Source organism: Lissotriton helveticus, chromosome 7 (assembly GCF_964261635.1).
Source record: "Lissotriton helveticus chromosome 7, aLisHel1.1, whole genome shotgun sequence".
In the NCBI taxonomy this organism is placed as follows: domain Eukaryota; kingdom Metazoa; phylum Chordata; class Amphibia; order Caudata; family Salamandridae; genus Lissotriton; species Lissotriton helveticus.
In genome coordinates, this window is record NC_136068.1 from 660,207,317 (window position 1) to 660,232,905 (window position 25,589).

Here is a 25,589-nt window from a genome sequence, read left to right on the forward strand (position 1 = left end):
ATTTCAGATTTACATTGGCTACACTCCATGTTGTGATCAGCTGCTTTTACTAGCTTATTAAAAGAGACTGATTTACTGTCTGGCAAAGTTAAATATATAAATCTTTCTGAGTCTACACTAGTAGTACTTGATACCCTACAGTTCTCGCAGTCATGCTGCCATTGATAAGAAAGCCCAAACAGGTGATCTACATCTACACCTTCAGCATGCAATACATCAGGTATATACATTAAAAACTCCTGACAATCTTGCTGAATATTTTGAGAGAATTGTGTTTGGCCTGAACATCTGTCTAACAGATTTCGAATTTCAGACACACTTTCTATTTTTGTTCTATCAGTGCTACATTTCTCTAACACAGAATTTAACAAACTGCAAAATCTTTGATCAGAATTGACCACAATCTCTTCTTTTACATTTTCTAGAGAAAACAAAACATTAACCACTACATTAGCATAGCAGTTGACACCAGAACTGTTTTCAAATTGAAAACCAACAACATCTTCAACAGAATCCTTTTTGTTTCTGCTTATAATTTCAGGTTCATCGACTTTTCGTCTTTTTGCTGCAACCTCCCTAGTATTGGTCACATTTCTTCGTTTCCGGCCTACCACACGTTTCTCAAACAAAGGATATTGAGGCAAATGTGGCGCATACTCTCTTCTCAACCTATTGTATTCCTTAACACAATCTAGATCCGCACAAATGTTTGTGACATCACACTCAATCAAGTACAATCCCGATAAAGTTCTAACTCGTGACAATGCCACATATGCCATACCCTCCTTGAACACAGAACTGCCAATATTCACCAATGCACTGTCTACACTTAAACCTTGCGATTTATGGATTGTCACCGCATATGCCAAGCAAACAGGAAACTGCTTACGGCGAACATATAAGTCTTTTACAAGCAAAAATCTAGCAGAACAACGACCAATTAGCTGTACTTCCTCAATGCCATCAAATTTAATTTTTAAAAATTCAATTCCATCTCTATTTCTGTATTTCACAAAATCAACAACATTACCCATTGATCCATTTACCAGACCTCTTTCAACATGTAAATTCCTTCTTAAAATTATCTGGCAGTTCAAGCACACATTCAGAGTCTTTTCAAAACCTGCAGTTTTAGATATAGTCTTCTCTAATGAATCCAATTTTGTTTTCAAATTCTCAGACAAAATAATTGTTGATCCCATATGCTCTACTCTGTCAATAGCTTCCAGTTTCACAATCTCTTGCTTTTCCAAATGCAACATTTTGTTGTTGAAGATGGCACATTCTGCAAGAGTTGGCATCAAACATATTCCAGATTTTTTCTCAATAATTTTCTGAAAAATATTCTCAAGCACAACATCTTGTTCTGGATATAAATTTGACAGTAATCGTGCATGTAAAGCTTCTTTCCCATGCTCGGTCACTTTTCCAATTCTAACATCTTGTAGAATATTCTTGTAAACTTCATCCTTGGCCTGACGCATATTTTCATGCAGTTCAGCATAATTGAAGTTTAACCATATATTGACGTTGCCAATGCTCCCTAGGCACTTCCTGGTATCTTCATGCGTGAGCCTTTTGAACACAGGTTGCCCTTTCACTGGTGTCAGCTGCAGAAGATCTCTGAAAACAATGATGTGTTTGCCACCAAATAACACATCATACTCTGTTTTGAGAACTTCTTGCATTCTCAAATGCACAAAGGCAAGCATGACATTGGAAACCATGCTTACTTCGTCAATGATAAGAAGATTCATTTTCCTCAAGATTCTTGAAACTTCACAACAAGCATCTCCAGATAGCTTGTGATATTGTAATTTGTTGTCATGCTCCACTGGCAGCATCAGTAAACAATGTAAAGTAATCCCTTTAATGTTATGTGCTGCCAGTCCAGTTGGAGCGGTGACAACACAAGACAGCGATAACTCAGTCCTTTCCTGCAAATAACATGAAATTGCTTTAATGAGGAAACTTTTTCCAGTTCCCGCTTCTCCACTCACGTACAGTCGGACAGGCTTCAACGACGTACATGAGCACTCTTTCTTCTCATGACTTAATCCATGATCAATTTGCATGGTAACTTCGTCATATATTTTCCTCTGCTCAACGTTGAGTTGTCTTTCCAAGTCTTCTAAGTTAACCGCATCCTCCTGAGCATGTGCCATGGCTCTTTCCACTTCATTCATGGCAGTGGCAGCTTCATTTTCGATAACAGGTCCTCCTAGTGGATCCTGACTCAATGAAGCAGAACTCTGACTGTCCTGAGAACTGTCTCTGGCAATCTCGGCTGCAATCGTTGCTTCCTGCTCAATTTCCGCATTCAACATTTCTACATATTTAGGAAAAGCAGGACATTCTATGGTCTCCTTGGCGGCAGTGAAAGAGTCTTCATAACAGAGGAAATCTCCAAGCAGTTCCTCTTCTGCACGCCAAGGCTTGAAAAGTTGCAAAAGTGCTAAATAGAAAAACTGCTTTTTTTCAGGAGATTCGCCACTCAATTTTCGATGGTTTACCAAGTGGCATTTTCTTTGCTTCACCAGACATCCCTCACTTCCAATTACAGCATACACTCCTTTCTCAGTATCTTCTTTGATGTTCCTCTTGAATATGTAATTTTGAAGAACCTCATACAGACAAACATTCTCGAGGTGACTGCTTCGGTTTGGATAATATGTATCCAACATGTTGGTCTTCAAAATGTCGGTACTGTTTGGCTCCTTTTCCGCCAAATACTCAATTTCCCGCACAGGTTTCAGAACTCGATTACGCGTTGCAGCAAGACCAAGACTCGCCCAAACGATACTCCTAGATTTGGCATAGAGACTTGCTGAAGACAACCGGTCAGAACATTCGTAAGCTCCGATTTCTCGATTCGACAACATCTTCAGACTGAAACTGTACAACTTCTTACTGAGGCTCTTTTCATGGGAAATGTCCTCCCACATATCCTTCAATTCTGTCTTCTCTTTTTTGGTAATGTAAGATGTCACATACCGAGCCACAGCCATACAGTTATCAGCCACAAACTGTATATCCATGTTAGCATTCCACATGGACAAAATCACCGGGTTGTAGTCGTTGATGTACTTGGACTCTTCGTTCCTCTTCAAATTGTATGTGTTTTTAGGTGATTTCTTCATCACATTATGTCGCAGCGAAGACATCAAACTGTTTACTCTTCCTTTAGAAATCACCGGTCGTGGAAACCCGAAACGACATTTGGTGTAGATTGCTTGTCCTTGTTTCGGAATTTACGACAACAGTACTTTCCACAACGATGGCTTTGGAAACGTAGAACTTTTTCTCTTAGGCTTTTCTTCTCCTTTGCGTTTGGAACAGCACATGTAGAATACTGTTGTATGAAACTCATCACTGAGTCTTCTGGATCCGTTCCAAATTTAGGTGCATCCTTGATCCACAGCAGCATATGTATATGAGGAGCACCTCTTGCTTGGTACTCCTTTTTCCAGAAGAAATCCAACACCTCTCCAAGAGGTGGATTCTTCTTATTCATGATGAAAGACATCATAGCTTCAAATCTATGATTGAAGTACCGGCATACATTGACTGGATCCAAAGAGCACAGTTCTCCGGGTGTCTTGAATTCGATGTTTTCAATGTTTCCATTTGCCTCTCGTAGAAATTCAAGTAAGTCTTCCCAGCCATACTCGGCACAGCTCAGAGTGAGGAACCATGTGGGAGTTCCTAAGTTCCTCAGCATACATTTTAAATCACCATGACGACGGTACCAGTACTCATTAGTACCACGCTGACACGCCATGAGATTAATCAGGTGAGAATCTAAAATACTGTCTTGGACATTGACTTTATCCATAAAGTCACTTGCCGAGATGTTTTGCATGTGTATACCACTTTTCAAGATGTGGTTCACTGCATATGACAGTCCAGACAGATCGCTTTCAAACAGGAGATGAAACAAATAGGGAATACATTGTCGAAACCTAGCATCTCCTGCATACAATCGCAAAGTCCGGTATTCAGAAGCAGGAATTTGATGAGGTCGCTCATCATATCTTCCTCCCTGACCTGTTGGAAAAAGCTGTGGGAAACACCGAGCTTCCAAACTTTCCTCCCAAACACTAATGGGACTCCCTTTGGCTTGTTTCATTTGAAACAACTCAATAGCATTCCCCATGACTTCCTTGGAATGCAAAGGATGAACACTATAATGTTCATATATTTCTTCACTAGTAGAGGGTTCTACTTTCTCAATTTGACCAGCACACAAATCGCTATCCTCTTCCTCACTTACTTCCTCTTCTGCAACATAAACATTCTTATAGTACTTTTTAATTTTTTTTCAAATACAATGTTGCCTTTTTGACTTTCCTAACATCCACTAAATCTTGCCATATTTTCTTATTCTTTGTCGGAACCCCATTAACTAAGATAACCAGAGGTTCCTCTTCCACTTTTTCTACTCCAATTGTGTTAATGTTTTTCTTCAAATCTAGAGGCAAATAAACAACTCTTCCCTTTAATCCTCTCTGTAAATCTGATGGAGGCAATTTCCCTGTCTTTGGCTCCATTCTTACAATAGCCTGAAAGGGATGGATACTTTGAATCAAAATAGATTCATAAGTATTTAAATCCTTCAATTCAGAAGGAATCTCAACCAATTCCAGATTATTATGAACTGCTCTAGCAGGCATCTGGTTTTGATTTAATTTGCTACAACAATAAGTACACACACGTTGATCCGATCCCAAATCAAAACAATTTTCTACCATCAAGTATGTTGTGAAATCCTTCCATTCACTATTATTTTCCCTTTCACTTTTTGCATATAAATCCACTAACTTAGTCTGATTCTTATAATAAGTGCGTCGACAACACACACAAGTGAAATTAGGCCTCTCACTTGATTTCACCTGAAACGTCGCAATTTCCCTCTGAGAATTATCTGTACTGGAAACCTGTACTCTATCTTCCACATTACCGTCTTCTTCTTGGTCAATTTCAACATTCTCCTCTTTACTTCCAAAGTAACAAAACTCAATTTCTGCACAAATATTCTTCACATCTACTTCTGAACCATGCAAAAGAGCAGCGCATAATTGTTTAAGCATAATTGCTGGACTCTTAGCATAATACAACATTCTAACTAATTTCCTCACTTTATTATGATGCACTGCTAGCATCCTGAAATGATGAAAAACACTCTGGCATACTCTCCTGGAAAGACAAGCCAGTGAATGACCATGCAAACCTGTCACTTCTCTCACTCTGCAAGGATCTAATTCTTGCAACAACTTCATTTTCTGCTTCAAACTTTTCTCATTAAATGTCCGTACAAAATCACAAAGCAAATTGATGGAATCCTGTCGCACACTGCAAATACTACTACACTTCCAGGTGTACACAGGACCCCTAGGACGTCTTCCTAAAACTTCATTACCTAACACCTCTTCTGTCTCTGTTGTCACAAGTTTTTCTTTTTCAACTGGACAACCATCTTTCACTTCATAAGCTCGACCACTGGTGTCAACTGCATGCACCAAATCATTATCCTGGAAATAACTCTCCTCATTAAAAAATGCCTCACAACTTGAACTATGCATCCATTCTCCGGAAAAAACTTCACAAAAATTACTATGATTAACTATTCTCTTCCATCTACTATTTCTTTTGAAATCATAAATTGCCTTGTTTAGCTTCCTAATTCTATTGATTATCAAAATAAATAACTTACGTTTAATTTCAAATGCCTGATCAATAACTTTCTCAACTTTTTTTTTTCTCTTATAAAAAACCACTTTCTGTTGACCTTTCTTAATATTTTTTAACAAACTGCCAATTATCCTGTTGCGGAACATTCGTTTACGAATGTCCCTAAACTGTTGTTTCCTTCTACTATCATGCACAGAGTTATCTCTTGCTCTAGCAGTAACATTTTTGATTGGCCTTTCCTTTCCGTTTAAAATGCTTCTCTTTTTCTGGACTGAAACATTTTCTGTAGTAATATTTTTTTTACTACAAATATTTCTTATAAATGTTTTTGTGCTCTTACCCGGTGCTTTCTTGGTGACTTGACAAGTTTTTTTGTTAGAGGACTGCTGCATTATATCATGTACCTGCTGTCTTTGACGTTTTGCAGCCTTTCTAAGTCTTTCTTTAGTTGGCATGCTGAAATCTTGAAATGATCTGCAGTTGAATCTGTGGTAAAATATAATAAAAAATGTTATTAACCACTATTACCAAACAGTAAATCAATAACAGTCATCAAAAACTTAACACACTACTTGACATTTTTAGTGCTTGGCAAATTTAGAATACAGAAATAGCAGAAAAGAAATGGAATTCATATTCATTTTACCTGTGCTGTTTTATATGTGAATCTGATCTAATTTTATGAGCATATTTTAATATTTTATTGAAGACACTACACATAACCTGTTTTTGAAGGTGTCTTTATTTTTAAATGAAACGGTTTACATTTTTACTTTTCATTTATTATAAATTTTTAAAAATAAATGTTTATAGTTCCATAGGCTCAAGCACGTCAGCTTCCCACCCTATGTCATACAATTCTGACAAATCTGCATCCTCATCATGTTCTTCTTCATCCTCAGGATTTAAATCATCTAAGGGATCTACTTCCACTGATGTTTCAATTACGAGTTCAATGATGAGGTCGAGATCAACTGATTGCTGATTGTCGCTCATGTTGATGTTGTCGTTATCTTTAGGGAAAGAGAACAACAATGAGATGTTGCAGAGTTAGAGACAAATCTCAGAGATTATAATAGTAAAATTGTTTAACAAGAGTAACATTTTGCAGCTATTATTTAGCCATGACCAGCGATGCTGAGGAGGTAAGGCCTATGTCCAGGTTTTCAGTGAACAGGACTCATCTCTTCTTAACCTTGGATAAGCCTCACCAACTCTGTGTCCCCTGCTCATACTTAAATGTAAAGTGGCAGATTTATGTTAACTAACGCATTCCCAGGGATGCACCAGTTAATGTGCACCGCTGCTCTGCCACCCATGGTGTGCCGCATTTACAATGTGGAGCACCATTGAGTGAAAACAGCACAGATGCGTCACGCATCTGTGCCGCAAAAGCAGCACATTGCAGGAATCACGTCGTAAGTGCAACATGTCTACTGCAATGCACAGGAGCAAGCCACACATTGCATGGTGCATCACTCCTTATGCCTGTTTCAAACAGGCGTAATGATTTGATTCAGCAATGCTATAAAGCTGAGTCAGTGAAATCTTCTAAATTTCACTGTGTTAGTTTTACAGGGCTTTCTTGCAAATTAATGCATACCTTGCAACAAAACACCTATATGAAAACTGACGCAGGTTTCATGTGGCACAGGACTTTACAGCATGACACATCTGCCTAGATGCATCAATTTTTAAATATGTCGCCACATAGCAAATCTTTTGCACCGCTGCTGCATCAAAAAAGTGACGCACAGCGGCACAAAAGAGGCACACGGCTATCATAAATCTGTCCCTAACATGTTAAATGATTGATTCAGGATGACGATAAGGTGTGGCCTATCCAGAGGTTTGTTTAAGGTGAGGCCTACTCAGGGTTACAGATTAAATGGAGATGGGGCACCCCTGAGCCTTGCTGGAGCTGCATGGCACTTGCGATGCAGCTCCAGCAATGCGCCACCTTTACGGCACAGATGCGTCACGCATCTGTGCCGTTTTTGCCCCATGGTGCGCCGCATTGTAAATGCAGCGCACCATGGGTGGCGGAACAGCGGCGCAGGATGACTGGCACATCCCTGAGGATGCACCAGTCATCATAAATCTATCCATAAGCTTCTTATCTTGTTGGAGATGAAGTGAGGCCTGTCTTGCAACATGGTGCATCTTTTGCATCACTGCGGCATCGGTTTCATGTGGCACGGTTTTTTTACAGCATGACACATCTGCCTAGATGCATCAATTTGTAATTTTGTCGCCACATAGGAAATCTTTTGCACCGCCACTGCATCACAAAAGTGACGCACAGTGGCGCAAAAGAGGCATACACCTATCATAAATCTGTCCCTAGCATTTTAAATGATTAATTCAGGATGACGATAAGGTGTGGCCTATCCAGAGGTTTGTTTAAGGTGAGGCCTACCTACATTCATGGGGAAATGAATTAAAATGTCCTTAAGACACATGAAAGCGTTTTTTTAAAGCCTTTGCAGCATTTTTGGGTCACTTTTAACATGGCTATGTAACTCAAACAATCAAAATCCAAATTTGCCAAGCACAGGTGGGAGCATATTTACAAGGAATTTGCACCACGGGGAAAGGTCTTTTAATTTAAAATGGGAAAAATAACATCAGAGACACTCAAATGCCTTATAAAGAAGCAGACACCATTATGTCCTTGTCATAAATTTTAAAAGCATTCCTTTTCCTCAAAAAGGATTTTCAAGTCATAATTTGAAAACACTGCACATGGGGAAATGACTGAAAATGTCCTTAAGACACATGAAAGCGTTTTTTGATTGCCTTTGCAGCATTTTTGGGTCACTTTTAACATGGCTATGTAACTCAAACAATCAAAATCTAAATTTGCCAAGCACAGGTGGGAGCATATTTACAAGGAATTTGCACCACGGGGAAAGGTCTTACATTAAAATGGAAAAATAACATCAGAGACACTCAAATGCCTTATAAAGAAGCAGACACCATTATGTCCTTGTCATAAATTTTAAAAGCATTCCTTTTCCTCAAAAACGATTTTCAAGTCTTAATTTGAAAACACTGCACATGAGGAAATGACTTAAAATGTCCTTAAGACACATGAAAGCGTTTTTTGATTGCCTTTGCAGCATTTTTGGGTCACTTTTAACATGGCTATGTAACTCAAACAATCAAAATCTAAATTTGCCAAGCACAGGAGGGAGCATATTTACAAGGAATTTGCACCACGGGGAAAGGTCTTACATTAAAATGGGAAAAATAACATCGGAGACACTCAAATGCCTTATAAAGAAGCAGACACCATTATGTCCTTGTCATAAATTTTAAAAGCATTCCTTTACCTCAAAAACGATTTTCAAGGCATAATTTGAAAACACTGCACATGGGGAAATGACTTAAAATGTCCTTAAGACACATGGAAGCGTTTTTTGATTGCCTTTGCAGCATTTTTGGGTCACTTTTAACATGGCTATGTAACTCAAACAATCAAAATCTAAATTTGCCAAGCACAGGTGGGAGCATATTTACAAGGAATTTCCACCACGGGGAAAGGTCTTACATTAAAATGGGAAAAATAACATCAGAGACACTCAAATGCCTTATAAAGAAGCATACACCATTATGTCCTTGTCATAAATGTTAAAAGCATTCCTTTTCCTCAAAAACGATTTTCAAGTCATAATTTGAAAACACTGCACAGCTCCTATGCACAAAAACACCCTGTCAGTACTAATACTTCACATTTTCTCCAATTACAATTTCTCAAAGAAACAAAATCTATTTGTAAAACAATTGAGGCAAAGCAACATTTTAAAAACACAACTTTCTTCATAATTTTCTCCTTAAAGCACACTATTCTCTATCTAAATTAAATAAATCTTTTCTCACCTTAGCAAATACTTTATGAGTTTCAAAACAGTCTCAGAAACACACCAATTTGTCTCTAGCAGAGCAAAAGGTATGCACTCCAGAGTCTGCAGCTATCAAAAGCACAGAAATGCTGTAATTCTTCACACATATCTCTCATGTCACCCAATCAAAACTCTTCCCTCACTTTTTTCAAATCAAAACCCTTCCCCCCTCTGCCCTCTCTGCCTTTTTTGCATAGCAACCACCTCTTGGAAGACCTCTGGTGTTTGCAAGTTCACACAACAATGTTTCAATTGAACTCTGAACTCTCAGTGCACCTGCATATCCAGTGCAATCTTTCATTTAATGATTTTTTCTTGACCATTCAAAATACATCTTTCAAAGAACTCATCCATGCACCCTAACTTTCTGTTTTCAGCAATCAAAATCCGCCAATCACTGTTACTGCTTCATTAACACAGAAACTCCACAGTTTTTTTCATTTTAAACTCTTATTTTTTCAACTGCCATTTCATTGCCACACTTCATCTGACTGCAGCAGAACCTTCTCTCACCATGTTTTCTGTCTGGATTGTTGGACATAGTTACATCTACTGGGCTCAGAGGTATGCTGATAACAGAAATGTACCTAACCTCAATTTACAAGATGTGGAAATTAAGTGGTTTGGCCACAGAGGATTAAAATGTCACCAATTGATACCATTGGTGAAAACCTTTATGCATTTGCCAAAACCTGACCTGTTAATTGTGCACTGTGGAGGTAATGACTTGGGCACTTTGACTGGGGTAGGTCTGGAAATACTTTTAAAGGACACCTTTGAGCAATTAATGGCACTTTTTCCTCAGACTGCCTTGGTATATTCAAATATATGCCAAAGACAGAAATGGAGGTGGTCGAACCAATTTTGTCCACAAATTGAGAAATCGAGGAAGCATGTAAACAAATCTGTTTCAGCTTACATGAGAGACCATGGAATGGGCTCCGTGTACAAAAATTACTTGCGTTACTACATGCAAGATATCTACAGAGGAGATGGAGTTCACTTCTCAGATGAGGGCAACAGAATTTTCATTCTGAATTTAAGACTGTGCATTGGTACCTACTTATAAGTACCTAAATGTACCATAAACCCAAAAGCTCTTCTCAGAGCTACCCTACATCTGATCACTCACAATTATTATTTTACTCTAACTTTTTTCACTAATTTTCAACAAAGTACGCTCCCCGGGGCGTTACCCGGTACGCGAACCGGAAGCTAACCTCGCGAAATTTTTTTAAAAAATGTTTTTTTTTCGCACATATGGGCCTCCTCAGCCACCCTCAGAAAACCTAGGGGGTCAAGATAAGTCTACCGTGCCCCCTTCTACCCATTCTGAACATTAGTTGCCCTCCATCTTGTATCTTAATTCGACCGAAACACAAAATGGTGGACTCCCGTAACGCTTCAGGTTCGCGTACCGGGGCGCTCGCCAGTTCGCGTACCGGGGCGCTCCCCGGGAAGCGCTCCATCAAAAAAGGTGGGAAAGTAATTTACAGAAAAACGACTGGAGACACTTTCACCAAATATAGATTAGCTCATACTACATACCAATCCCTATCATTTTCACAAATTTGATTGAAATTCAATTTAGCCATTTAGCCTGTAGACCTCTCTAAATACCGTGAGGTAAATTACTTCACAAAGCACATCTGAAGTGTTGGAATTGACAACCAATGAAAATGTTACTTTCATTTTCTACTTTTTTTACCTGACATTTGATTGGTTATATACCTGAATATATATAAAGGAAGAGAAGGAAACACAGCCATTTTGACTACTACTTCCTGGTGTACATTTCAATTGGATTTTCACTAATCACTTCAACTTCTTTGTAAAGGTAAGTTGTTATTTTAAAAACTGAAGTATATTGTGCACTATCAGTTAATATGGTAAACTTTTTCTGATAGTTATATACTATCCCTCTGTAGTAGTTATAGATTTAGATAGACTTCTCTGTTATAGTTATGGATGGAGTTAGGTTTCTCTTGTATAATTATGAATTTACTCACGTTAAATCACATACACTTTTTTATATTCCTACTTCCACTCTGATACTATACACTGCCCAAAGATAAATTCACTGATAAAAACTGCCTATCTAAAATTAATCCCAACAGTGCCCTATCTCTACTAATATATATTTTTTTTATCCAAATTTCAGGCAACATGGAAGGCGAACAGAAAGTTTCATTTCAAATTGTCCTGCAAGAGAGCAGCCAAGAATTAATTGATCCAAATTATATAGAATTTATGGATGAAACTTGGGACCATGAACTACTGCAATGTGTGCAAGCAGTAGATGACCTCCTTCAAAATGAGGACATTTTACACACTCAGAGATTACAAGCTATGTTCAATGAAAATAACGACATTTCAGACAGTGAAATGTTAGAAATGTTATTAAATTCTGAAACACAATCACAATAATAAATAATTGCTTAAAAAATAAAGAAATTAAAAAATAATCAACAAAACCAACAATCAATTAACATACAGTATTTGAAAAGTCTATCATTCTTTTTTCCTTATAGTACGCTCCCCAGAACGCTTCCCGGTTCGCGGACCGGGCGCTCCCCACGCAAAAAAACAAAAAAATGTTTTTATTTTTTTTTGCCCTGCGGGGCCCATTTAAAGCCTCCACATCAAACCTAGGGGGTCAGGGAGGATCTAATATGGTCATTTCCCCCTTTGTTTTGGCCTCCTCTTGTCTCTCGATCCTACCGAGAGACAAGATGGCGGCCGCTCCGGACTGTTTAGAATGTTGACAGACACCGGAGAGCCAATCAGCTTCGCTACGCGAAGTTCCGTTACGCGTCAAGTACACGAACCGGAGCGCTGCCTGGAGCGCGCTTACAGATATATATCTTTTTTTGAACGTTAATTTCTCAAAATCCACTGGAGCACATATATTGAGACCTAGCAAAGGCACATCGGGCTAACAGTCCCTACAATTTTGCCAAGTTTCGTGCAAATCCATTCAGCCGTTCGGCCTAAAAGTGAGGCCAACCGCCCTATGGAAATTAACTTGGGAAAAACACGTTTTGGGACCCCCCTTTTTTCTCGGCCACCCCTTGACGAACCCCCCCAAATTTCCAGGGGCTGCTCAGAAAGAAAATGTTCCATTTTCCTGAAAATTTCAGCCAATTCCGTCGACAAACGGCAAAGTTATTAGACATAGAATTTTCAAAAATCCCATAGGGAAAAAATCCTAACTATATATATATTCACTGAAAAAACCATAGGTTATACACCATATATAGTTAGGAATTAGCATTTAAAAAACCTTATTTTACTCACACAAAACCAATGAAATTCCATATATAGTTAGTTGTACTAACTATATATCACGCACCCGCAATCCACTGCTGATGATGTCACATATTACATCATTCATGACATGGTCAGTGACATCACTGATGACATCACTGATGACATCTCAAATGACATCACTGATGACATCACTGATGACATCTCAAATGACATCACTGATGACATCACTGATGACAACATCCAGTGACTGTATTTTTCTGTAAAGTTAAAATATGTCTTACATATTTATGAATGAGTCGATGTATAAGTGTCTGGACGAAGGATTTAGTAGGTGCATGACTGAATGTATGAGTGAGTGATTAAATGTGTCTCACTGAGTGCATGGGTTAGTGACTAAACTGTCTTAATTTGTGCATCATTATGTCTGTTGTTCTGTAAACTGCTGCATGTGTTGATCAGTAGCTATATGAGTAACTATATAGGTTATTGATTGGTTGCACAAGCATTTGTATGGGAGACTGAGTGTGTGTGTGGGTGGCTGGGAAGTGTATGACTCTGTGCATAGATGTATGGATTCAAAAGTGCATGTTGGAAACAGCTGTATGGGCGGTTGACTGTGTGCATGACTGTATTGGTGAGTGAATAGATATCTCAGTGCTACATGTCAAATTAAGTACATATGTAAAATACAGTACATGTGAGAGTTGACATATATAAATAACTGTGCATAAGAGCCAGTGAATGTGTGAGTGGCTGTATGGATCATTGTGAACTTGTATCCAGGATTGTATAAGTGAGTAAATATGTTTTAGTATATGTTTGAATAAGTAAGGTGTGTTTAACTGTATAGTTAAGGAAACGGAGGTGTGATTGATTGTTTGCATGACTGTCTAGGTGTGTGTGTAACTTCATGGATGAGTGACAATCTGTGAGTCTGTGTTTACACTGAGTGTATCTAAGGTTATATTACAGTCTGAAGAGGTTCATCGTATTATCACATGAATGATTTCATCAGTGATGTCATCAGTGATGTCATTTGAGATGTCATCAGTGATGTCATCAGTGATGTCATTTGAGATGTCATCAGTGATGTCATCAGTGATGTCACTGACCATGTCATGAATGATGTAATATGTGACATCATCAGCAGTGGATTGCGGGTGCGTGATATATAGTTAGTACAACTAACTATATATGGAATTTCATTGGTTTTGTGTGAGTAAAATAAGGTTTTTTAAATGCTAATTCCTAACTATATATGGTGTATAACCTATGGTTTTTTCAGTGAATTTCATTGGTTTTTTAATAGCTAATATCAAAACCTTTACAATGTATTATTCTTTAAAAAGAAAAATATTTTTTACATGTTTTTTATACAATTTTTTTTTTATTTTTTTTTGTTTCGCTCCCAGTACGCGTACCGGTTAGCTTCCCGTTAGCTCAATCCGGAGGCGCGACCCGGTACGCGAACTGGTAAACGTTCCTTTTGCGCACCTCTCGCGTTACAAAACAACATCGCGACGCTTCGCGTCAGCATGACGTTTCGCGTTCTCGCGTAATACGTCATATTACGTGCTACGTTCGCGTACCCGGAAGCGTAGCGGTACGCGAACCGGAAGCGATCCGCGGCGCGGCGCCGACCGCGTAACGTAAACATAGCAGGTCATGTGACTCGGTAATAACACTTTTCATTGGTTCATTTCACTTTTGGTTTCCTAATGATGTAATACAAGGTCATGTGATCTAAAATGGACACTTTTCATTGGTTTAGAACTTTTGTTTTTCCCAAATGATGAAAACCCCTCCTTCTTTCATCACTCTGACTTTCATCTTGGTGAGAGAAAGACCCTTTATTGATACTTTGTGATGGCTTCATTAGTAGCTTCAGCTGGTGCTAGCCCACCACCTCCACCAAATCCAAGAAAGAGAGGACCACCTGCAGAAGTAATTTTGCAAGAAGAGGAAGAACAGGAAGAGGAGGAAGAGGAGGAACAGCATGAGTTTCTGCCAGAGGAGCCCAGGAGGTACAATAGAAAGGAGAATTATATCTGGCAATTCTACAGAATTCCTGAGGGGCAAAAGAAAGTCAATGCACGTTACGTGTTTTGCCGCATATGCGGTGATAGATTGTCTAGGGGCACTGATAAAAAATACAGTTATGGCAATCATACTATGCATCGGCATATGAGTAGGTGGCACCCAAATAATTATAGTGCTGCCCAGCTACGTGACGAACAACAAAATCCCCTCCCAATGGCAAGAAGATCGTTGGTTCCAGAGGTGTCGGGACCAGAGGCGAGGGAGACGATTGCAAACATCCAAATGTTGTTTGGGCACGTAAAGCAAGTGTGCGTGGAATGTGGCACTTTCATCTGCTACAGAGAAAGTAGCATCACTTTGATTTTGCGAGCAATTCAAAATCATATTAATGTTTGTACGAGACGCACCAAAAAATAAATTCTTTTTTTTTTTTTTTGCTCCTGTTGAGCCCTTTATAATGGATCGTTTTTGTTTCCCCCCCCCCAAAAAAAAACCAAAAAAAATTTAAAAACGTTCAGAAAATACAAAAAAAGTAAAAAAATGTTCAAAAAATACTAAAAAAAATATAAAACAACAAAAACATAAAAAAAAAAGTTCTTTTCAGAACTAACTCCCCATTATAAAAAAATTGGTAGAATATTTGGAACTCTGCCAACCTCTATTTCTCTTAGTTCGCTCCCGGAGCGCTACCCGGTACGCGTACCGGAAGCTAACCAAAAAAAATATTTTTAAAAAAAAAGAACAGTAAGTATAAGGTAAGCAAACAGACAGTTATGTTAAAAGAAAGACAGCTCTAGGGAGTAAACTAAGGATACTGTTACCTACAATCCACTGCTGATGATGTCACATATTACATCATTCATGACATGGTCAGTAACATCAACAGCAGTGGATTGTGGGTAACAGTATCCTTAGTTTACTCCCTATAGCTGTCTTTCTTTTAACATAACTGTCTATTTCCTTCCCTTATAGTTACTGTTCTTTTTTAAAAAACATTTTTTTGATCAGTCATAAACAGTGACATTAATAGAAACAGAGAGAGTGAACAAGAGTGAAGAACTATGGTCCTCCTCAGCCACCCTCAGAAAACCAAGGGGGTCAAGATACATCTACCATGCCCCCTTCTACCCATTCTGAACATTATTTGCCCTCCATCTTGTATCTTGATTCGACCGAAACACAAAATGGTGGACTGCCATAACGCTGCTGGTTTGCGAACCGGGCAACTTCCCGGGAAGCGGTCCAAAAAAAAAAAAGTTGGGAAAGTAATTCACAGACACTAAGAGTAATAGAGATGGAGTGAGTGAACAAGACTGAGGAACTATGAGAACAGAGGGACTGAGAAAAAGAGTGGAAGGAGTTGAGTAAATAGGTAATAGAGAAAGGAATGAGGAAAGTAGCAAAGGCAGGAAACTGAGGATTAAAGAAGTGAAGCAGTGGATCTAATAGTAGGTGAATGTGATAGAAATGTAACGAAAAGAGTACAACTATTTACCTTGTAATTGCCGTTAAATTAATCACATTTTATTTCTATACTTTCAATCTGTGAAAGAGAGAACCAACATTTGAAAAAAATTAAAATATGTATTTAAAAATTACAAAAGACAAGGGAAAATATTGAAGGACAAATAGTTTTTCAACAACTTTGACACTGACAGAAGCTTCTGCTTCTCCAGGTCCTCTACACAATCCTAAAGATATACATTTTAAACTAACAGTATCTTGATGCAGATGAAGTGAGGCCTATCTTAAAACATGGTGCATCTTTTGCATTGCTCTTGTTTCAGAAAAGTGTCGCTTCAGTATGCCAATAACATGTCTCCTATCCAGAGATTTGTTTGAGGTGAGGCCTACTCAGAGTTCAAGATGAGATTTACACTTGTTGAAGTGTACAGAGGAGATAATATCTGTGAAAGTCTACTAATGAAGTGAGTCATGTCCACTGCACTCTTCAACAAAGTAGAAACCTCCTATGTTTCCCTGGACAGACCTAAACTTGATCTGCACAATGTGATTCGTAATGATAGGAAACACAGGTGATGTAATTGAAATATGTGCAATTTATTTTGCTCATTTCACAATCACATCACTTGTGTTTCCTTTGCTTAGGTATCTCATTGTGCAGATGTAGTCCAGCATATGAAAGAATACGTAGAAGTGCAGCACTGCATACAATAAATTTAACACTTACAGAAAACTCACCTTCTCCATGCCTCCTACACAGTTCTACATATACATCATAAATGCAAACAGTACAGAATTAATTATACATGTTAAATGGTTTATTTTTGCTGTTCTCAGAATGTATCAAAATTCACTAAAAACAGTGACTTGAAGGTATTCATCATGTAACAGCGGGGAAAAAAAAACACAATCAAAATGATTGTGTTTAAAAAACCCATACAACATCAGAAATTAAAATTCAGAACTCCTTAAAGTTAACTTACTTTCCATGACGTCCAAGGATGTCCTATGAACAGCTTACACTCTTTTGTGCTGTTATTACTTTCAGCCCGCCACTTTCTGAAAGAAAACCTCCATCGTTTTTAAAAACACGTTACATGCAATAAATGACTTCTTGCTCTCTACCACTATTTTCCACAAGGCCAAATCTAGTCAGAGATATTTATAACTCTTGGATTTCTTGTAAGCCAATCCCATCATTTGGCATTTCCGCAACTTTCAGAATTAAAATGTTGAAGATCATTTTCACAATCCTGGAATAGTAATATCTTCCCCTTCTTGCTCAGTCATGTTCTACATTTCCTATGACACTGATACTGCTTAATATGAAGCAGACTTACACTACCTCTATGAGTACTACAATTATTTAATTCTCTACATCACTTTTAATCACAAAGCAATGTAAAACAGTAGACAGCATTGCAGACTTACATTCCCTCTACTCCATGTTTTGATTGGCTGCTTCAATTAGCTTATGAAAAGAAACAGTTTTTCTGAACTCATTTAAAGTGCACATACATCTCCATGATGTCCAATCCTATGATTAGAAGTTATGTCTCTGAACTACACTTATCCTCAAGGCCAAATTGTGTAGGAGCCATTAGAACTTCTTGAAATTCCACAGATCATATCCCGAGATTATTTTCCTAAAATTTTGGTTTTAAAAACACCAGGTAAGAGTTTTTAAGGTCATACGGCAATTTTTTTTTTAAAATTAAAACAGAATCATTGCAGAATGACCAGCCATTTCTAGACTTTAAATAAGCTGTGTAATGTCCTGATGATATTGAAGGGCCGTCATGATATATAATTGCTGTAGTTACAAAAGTCCTTCCTGATATTGACAACTGCGAAGCTACAAAATTTTTTATTAAAGTTGTCAATTTTGTTCCATCAGGCCTACATCGTTGGAACATTAAAATGACGTACTGGCCATATGTTCGTATAAATAAAGTGGACATCATTTCAGATTTACATTGGCTACACTCCATGTTGTGATTAGCAGCTTTTACTAGCTTATTAAAGGAGACTGATTTACTGTCTGGCAAAGTTAAATATATAAATCTTTCTGAGTCTACACTAGTAGTACTTGATACCATACAGTTCTCGCAGTCATGCTGCCATTGATAAGAAAGCCCAAACAGCTGATCTACATCTACACCTTCAGCATGTAATACATCAAGCATATACATTAAAAACTCCTGACAATCTTGCTGAATATTTTGAGAGAATTGTGTTTGGCCTGAACATCTATCTAACAGATTTCTAATTTCAGACACACTTTCTATGTTTCTTCTATCAGTGGTACATTTCTCTAACACAGAATTTAACAAACTGCAAAATCTTTGATCAGAATTGACCACAATCTCTTCTTTTACATTTTTTAGAGAAAACAAAACATTAATTACTACATTAGCATAGCAGTTGACACCAGAACTGTTTTCAAACTGAAAACCAACAACATCTTCAACAGAATCCTCTTTGTTTCTGCTTGTAATTTTAGGTTCATTCACTTTTTGTCTTTTTGCTACAACCTCCCCAGTATTGTTCTCATTTCTTCGTTTCCGGCCTACCAGACGTTTCTCAAACAAAGGAAACTGAGGCAAATGTGGCGCATACTCTCTTCTTAACCTATTGTATTCCTTAACACAATCTAGATCTGCACAAATGTTTCTGACATCACACTCAATCAAGTACAATCCCGATAAAGTTCTAACTCGTGACAATGCCACATATGCCATACCCTCCTTGAACACAGAACTGCCAATATTCACCAATGCAGTGTCTACACTTAAACCTTGCGATTTATGAATTGTCACCGCATATGCCAAGCAAACAGGGAACTGCTTACGGCGAACATATAAGTCTTTTACAAGCAAAAATCTAGCAGAACAACGAGCAATTAGCTGTACTTCCTCAATGCCATCAAATTTAATTTTTAAAAATTCAATTCCATCTCTATTTCTGTATTTCACAAAATCAACAACATTACCCATTGATCCATTTACCAGACCTCTTTCAACATGTAAATTCCTTCTTAAAATTATACGGCAGTTCAAGCACACATTCAGAGTCTTTACAAAACCTGCAGTTTTAGATATACTCTTCTCTAATGAATCCAATTTTGTTTTCAGATTCTCAGACAAAATAATTGTTGATCCCATATGCTCTACTCTATCAATAGCTTCCACTTTCACAATCTCTTGCTTTTCTAAATGCAACATTTTGTTGTTAAATTTGGCACATTCTGCAAGAGTTGGCATCAAACATATTCCACATTTCTTATCAGTAATTTTCTGAAAAATATTCTCAGGCACAACATCTTGTTCTGGATATAAATTTGACAGTAATCGTGCATGTAAAGCTTCTTTCCCATGCTCGGTCACTTTTCCAATTCTAACATCTTGTAGAATAGTCTTGTAAACTTCATCCTTTGCCTGACGCATATTTTCATGCAGTTCAGCATAATTGAAGTTTAACCATATATTGACGTTGCCAATGCTGCCTAGGCACTTCCTGGTATCTTCATGCGTGAGCATTTTGAACACAGGTTGCCCTTTCACTGGTGTCAGCTGCAGAAGATCTCCGAAAACAATGATGTGTTTGCCACCAAATAACACATCATACTCTGTTTTGAGAACTTCTTGCATCCTCAAATGCACAAAGGCAAGCATGACATTGGAAACCATGCTTACTTCGTCAATGATAAGAAGTTTCATTTTCCTCAAGATTCTTGAAACTTCAAAACAAGCATCTCCAGATAGCTTGTGATATTCTAATTTGTTGTCATGCTCCACTGGCAGCATCAGTAAACGATGTAAAGTAATCCCTTTAATATTATGTGCTGCCAGTCCAGTTGGAGCAGTGACAACACAAGACAGCGATGACTCTGTCCTTTCCTGCAAATAGCATGAAATTGCTTTAATGAGGAAACTTTTTCCAGTTCCCGCTTCTCCACTCACGTACAGTCGGACAGGCTTCAACGACATACATGAGCACTCTTTCTTATCATGACTTAATCCATGATCAATTTGCATGGTAACTTCGTCATATATTTTCCTCTGCTCAACGTTGAGTTGCCTTTCCAACTCTTCTAAGTTAACCGCATCCTCTTGAGCATGTGCCATGGCTCTTTCCACCTCATTCATAGCAGTGGCAGCTTCATTTTCAATAAGAGGTCCTCCTAGTGGATCCTGACTCAATGAAGCAGAACTCTGACTGTCCTGAGAACTGTCTCTGGCAATCTCGGCTGCAATCGTTGCTTCCTGCTCAATTTCCGCATTCAACATCATTTCTACATATTTGGGAAAAGCAGGACATTCTATGGTCTCCTTGGCGGCATTGAAAGAGTCTTCATAACAGAGGAAATCTCCAAGCAGTTCCTCTTCTGCACGCCAAGGCTTGAAAAGTTGCAAAAGTGCTAAATAGAAAAACTCCTTTTTTTCAGGAGATTCGCCACTCAATTTTCGATGGTTTATCAAGTGGCATTTTCTTTGCTTGACCAGACATCCCTCACTTCCTATTACAGCATACACTCCTTTCTCAGTATCTTCTTTGATGTTCCTCTTGAACATGTAATTTTGCAGAACCTCATACAGACAAACATTCTCTAGGTGACTGCTTCGATTTGGATAATATGTATCCAACATGTTTGTCTTCAAAATGTCGGTACTGTTTGGCTCCTTTTCCGCCAAATACTCAATTTCCCGCACAGGTTTGAGAACTCGATTACGCGTTGCAGCAAGACCAAGACTCGCCCAAACGATACTCCTGGACTTGGCATAGAGACTTGCTGAAGACAACCGGTCAGAACATTCGTACGCTCCGATTTCTCGATGCGACAACATCTTCAGACTGAAACTGTACAACTTCTTGCTGAGGCTCTTTTCATGGGAAATGTCCTCCCACATATCCTTCAATTCTGTCTTCTCTTTTTTGGTGATGTAAGACGTCACATACCGAGCCACAGCCATACAGTTATCAGCCACAAACTGTATATCCATGTTAGCATTCCACATGGACAAAATCACCGGGTTGTAGTCGTTGATGTACTTGGACTCTTCGTTCCTCTTCAAATTGTAAGTGTTTTTAGGTGATTTCTTCATCACATTATGTCGCAGCGAAGACATCAAACTGTTTACTCTTCCTTTAGAAATCACCGGTCGTGGAAAGCCGAAACGACATTTGGTGTAGAACTTGTCTTTCTTTCGGAATTTACGACGGCAGTACTTTCCACATCGATGGCTTTGGAAACGCAGAACTTTTTCTCTTAGGCTTTTCTTCTCCTTTGCGTTTGGAACAGCACACGTAGAATACTGTTGGATGAAACTCATCACTGAGTCTTCTGGATCCGTTCCAAATTTAGGTGCATCCTTGATCCACAGCAACATATGTATATGAGGAGCACCTCTTGCTTGGTACTCCTTTCTCCAGAAGAAATCCAACACCTCTCCAAGAGGTGGATTCTTCTTATTCATGATGAAAGACATCATAGCTTCAAATCTATGATTGAAGTACCTACATACATTGACTGGATCCAAAGAGCACAGTTCTCCGGGTGTCTTGAATTCGATGTTTTCTACGTTAGCATTTGCCTCTCGTAGAAATTCAAGTAAGTCTTCCCAGCCATACTCGGCACAGCTCAGAGTGAGGAACCATGTGGGAGTACCTAAGTTCCTCAGCATACATTTTAAATCACCATGACGACGGTACCAGTACTCATTAGTACCACGCTGACACGCCATGAGATTAATCAGGTGAGAATCCAAAATACTATCTTGGACATTCACTTTATCCATAAAATCACTTGCCGAGATGTTTTGCATGTGTATACCACTTTTCAAGATGTGGTTCACTGCATATGACAGTCCAGACAGATCGCTTTCAAACAGGAGATGAAACAAATAAGGAATGCATTGTCGAAACCTAGCATCTCCTGCATACAATCGCAAAGTCCGGTATTCAGAAGCAGGAATTTGATGAGGTCGCTCATCATATCTTCCTCCCTGACCTGTTGGAAAAAGCTGTGGGAAACACCGAGCTTCCAAACTTTCCTCCCAAACACTAATGGGACTCCCTTTGGCTTGTTTCATTTGAAACAACTCAATAGCATTCCCCATGACTTCCTTTGAATGCAAAGGATGAACACTATAATGTTCATATATTTCCTCACTAGTAGAGGGTTCTACTTTCTCAATTTGACCAGCACACAAATCGCTATCCTCTTCCTCACTTACTTCCTCTTCTGCAACATATACATTCTTATAGTATTTATTATTTTTTTTCAAATACAATGTTGCCTTTTTAACTTTCCTAACATCTACTAAATCTTGCCATATTTTCTTATTCTTTGTCGGAACCCCATTAACTAAGATAACCAGAGGTTCCTCTTCCACTTTTTCTACTCCAATTGTGTTAATGTTTTTCTTGAAATCTAGAGGCAAATAAACAACTCTTCCCTTTAATCCTCTCTGTAAATCTGATGGAGGCAATTTCCCTGTCTTTGGCTCCATTCTTACAATAGCCTGAAAGGGATGGATACTTTGAATCAAAATAGATTCATAAGTATTTAAGTCCTTCAATTCAGAAGGAATCTCAACCAATTCCAGATTATTATGAACTGCTCTAGCAGGCATCTGGTTTTGTTTTAATTTGTTACAACAATAAGTACACACACGTTGATCCAATCCCAAATCAAAACAATTTTCTACCATCAAGTATGTTGCAAAATCCTTCCATTCACTATTATTTTCCCTTTCACTTTTTGCATATAAATCCACTAACTTAGTCTGATTCTTATAATAAGTGCGTCTACAACACACACAAGTGAAATTAGGCCTCTCACTTGATTTCATGTCAAACGTCGCAATTTCCCTCTGGAAATTATCTGTACTGGAAACCTGTACACTATCTTCCAAATGACCCTCTACTTCTTGCTCAATTTCAACATTCTCCTCTTTACTTCCAAAGTAACAAAACTCAATTTCTTCACATATATTCTTCACATCTATTTCAGAACCATGCAAAAGAGCAGCGCATAATTGTTTCAGCATAATTGCTGGACTCTTAGCATAATACAACAGTCTAACTAACTTCCTCACTTTGTTATGATGCACTGCTAGCATCCTGAAATGATGAAAAACACTCTGGCATACTCTCCTGGAAAGACAAGCCAGTGAATGACCATGCAAACCTGTCACTTCTCTCACTCTGCAAGGATCTAATTCTTGCAACAACCTTATTTTCTGCTTCAAACTTTTCTTGTTAAATGTCCGTACAAAATCACAAAGCAAATTGATGGAATCCTGTCGCACACTGCAAATACTACTACACTTCCAGGTGTACACAGGACCCTTAGCACGTCTTCCTAAAACCTCATTACCTAACAACTCTTCTGCCTCTGTTGTCACAAGTTTTTCTTTTTCAACTGGACAACCATCTTTCACTTCATAAGCACGACCACTGATGTCAACTGCATGCACCAAATCATTATCCTGGAAATAACTCTCTTCATTAAAAAATGCCTCACAGCTTGAACTATGTATCCATTCTCCAGAAAAAACTTCACAAAAATTACTACGATTAACTATTCTCTTCCATCTACTATTTCTTTTGAAATCAAAAATTGCCTTGTTTAGCTTCCTAATTCTATTGATTATCAAAATAAATAACTTACGTTTAATTTCAAAAGCCTGATCAATAACTTTCTCAACTTTTTTTTTTCTCCTATAAAAAACTAATTTCTGTTGACCTTTCTTAATATTTTTTAACAAATTGCCAATTATCCTGTTACGGAACATTCGTTTACGAATCTCCGTAAACTGTTGTTTCCTTCTACTATCATGCACAGATTTATCTCTTGCTCTAGCAGTAACATTTTCATTTGTCCTTTTCTTTCCATTTGATTTACTTGTCATGTTATGGATTGAAACATTTTCTGTACTAATATTTTTTTTATTAGAAATATTTCTTATGAAATATTTAGAGCTCTTACCCGGTGCTTTCTTCATGGCTTGAGAAATCTTTTTGTTAGAGGACTGCTGCATTTTTTTTTTCTCCTGCTGTCTTTGACGTTTTGCAGCCTTCATCTCTCTTATTTTTGTAGGCATATTGTAATCTTGAAATGATCTGCAGTTGAATCTGAGGAAAAATATAATAAAAAATGTTATTAAACATTATTATCAAACAGTAAATCAGTAATAGTGATCAAAAACATAACACACTACTTGTCATTTTAATTTGAAGATTTTTTAGTCATTGCCATTTTTACAATACAGAAATACCAGAAAAGAAATGACATTTATATTTATGTTACCTATGCTATTTTATATGTGAATCTGATCTAATTTTATGAGCATATTTTAATATTTTATTGAAGACACTACACATAACCTGTTTTTAAAGGTGTCTTTATTTTTAAATTAAACGGTTTACCTTTTTACTTTTTATTGATTATAAATTTTAAAAATAAATGTTTATAATTCCAAAGGCTCAAGCAGGTCAGCTTCCCATCCTATATCATATAATTCGGACAAATCTGCATCCTCATCACGCTCTTCTTCATCCTCAGGATTTAAATCATCCAATGGATCAACATCCACTGATGTTTCAATTACAAGTTCAATGATGAGGTCAAAATCAACTGATTGCAGATTGTCGCTCATGTTGAGGTTGTCTTTATCTTTAAATAAAGATAACAACAATGAGATGTTATAGAGTAAGAGACAAATCTCACAGATTATAATAGTAAAATTATTTAACAAGAGTAACATTTTGCAGCTATTATTTAGCCATGTCCAGCGATGCTGAGCAGGTGAAGCCTATGTCTAATTTTTCACTGAACAGGACTCATCTGTTCTTAACCTTGGATAAGCCTCAACGACTCTGTGTCCCCTGCACATACTCAAATGTTAAAGTGCAGATTTATATTAAATGGCACATCCCCAGGCATGCACCAGTTAATGTGCACCACTGCTTTACCACCCATGGTGTGCCGCATTTACAATCAGATAGGAGAAAGCTGCTTCAAAACCCTGCGCCTGCTTGAAGCTGGCATAGGTCTTGACGCAACATTGTGGAGATGGGGCACCCCTGAGCCTTGCTGGAGCTGCATCGCACTTACGATACAACTCCAGCAATGCGCCACCTTTACGGCACAGATGCGTCACGCATCTGTGCCGTTTTTGCCCCATGCTGCGCCGCATTGTAAATGCAGCACAA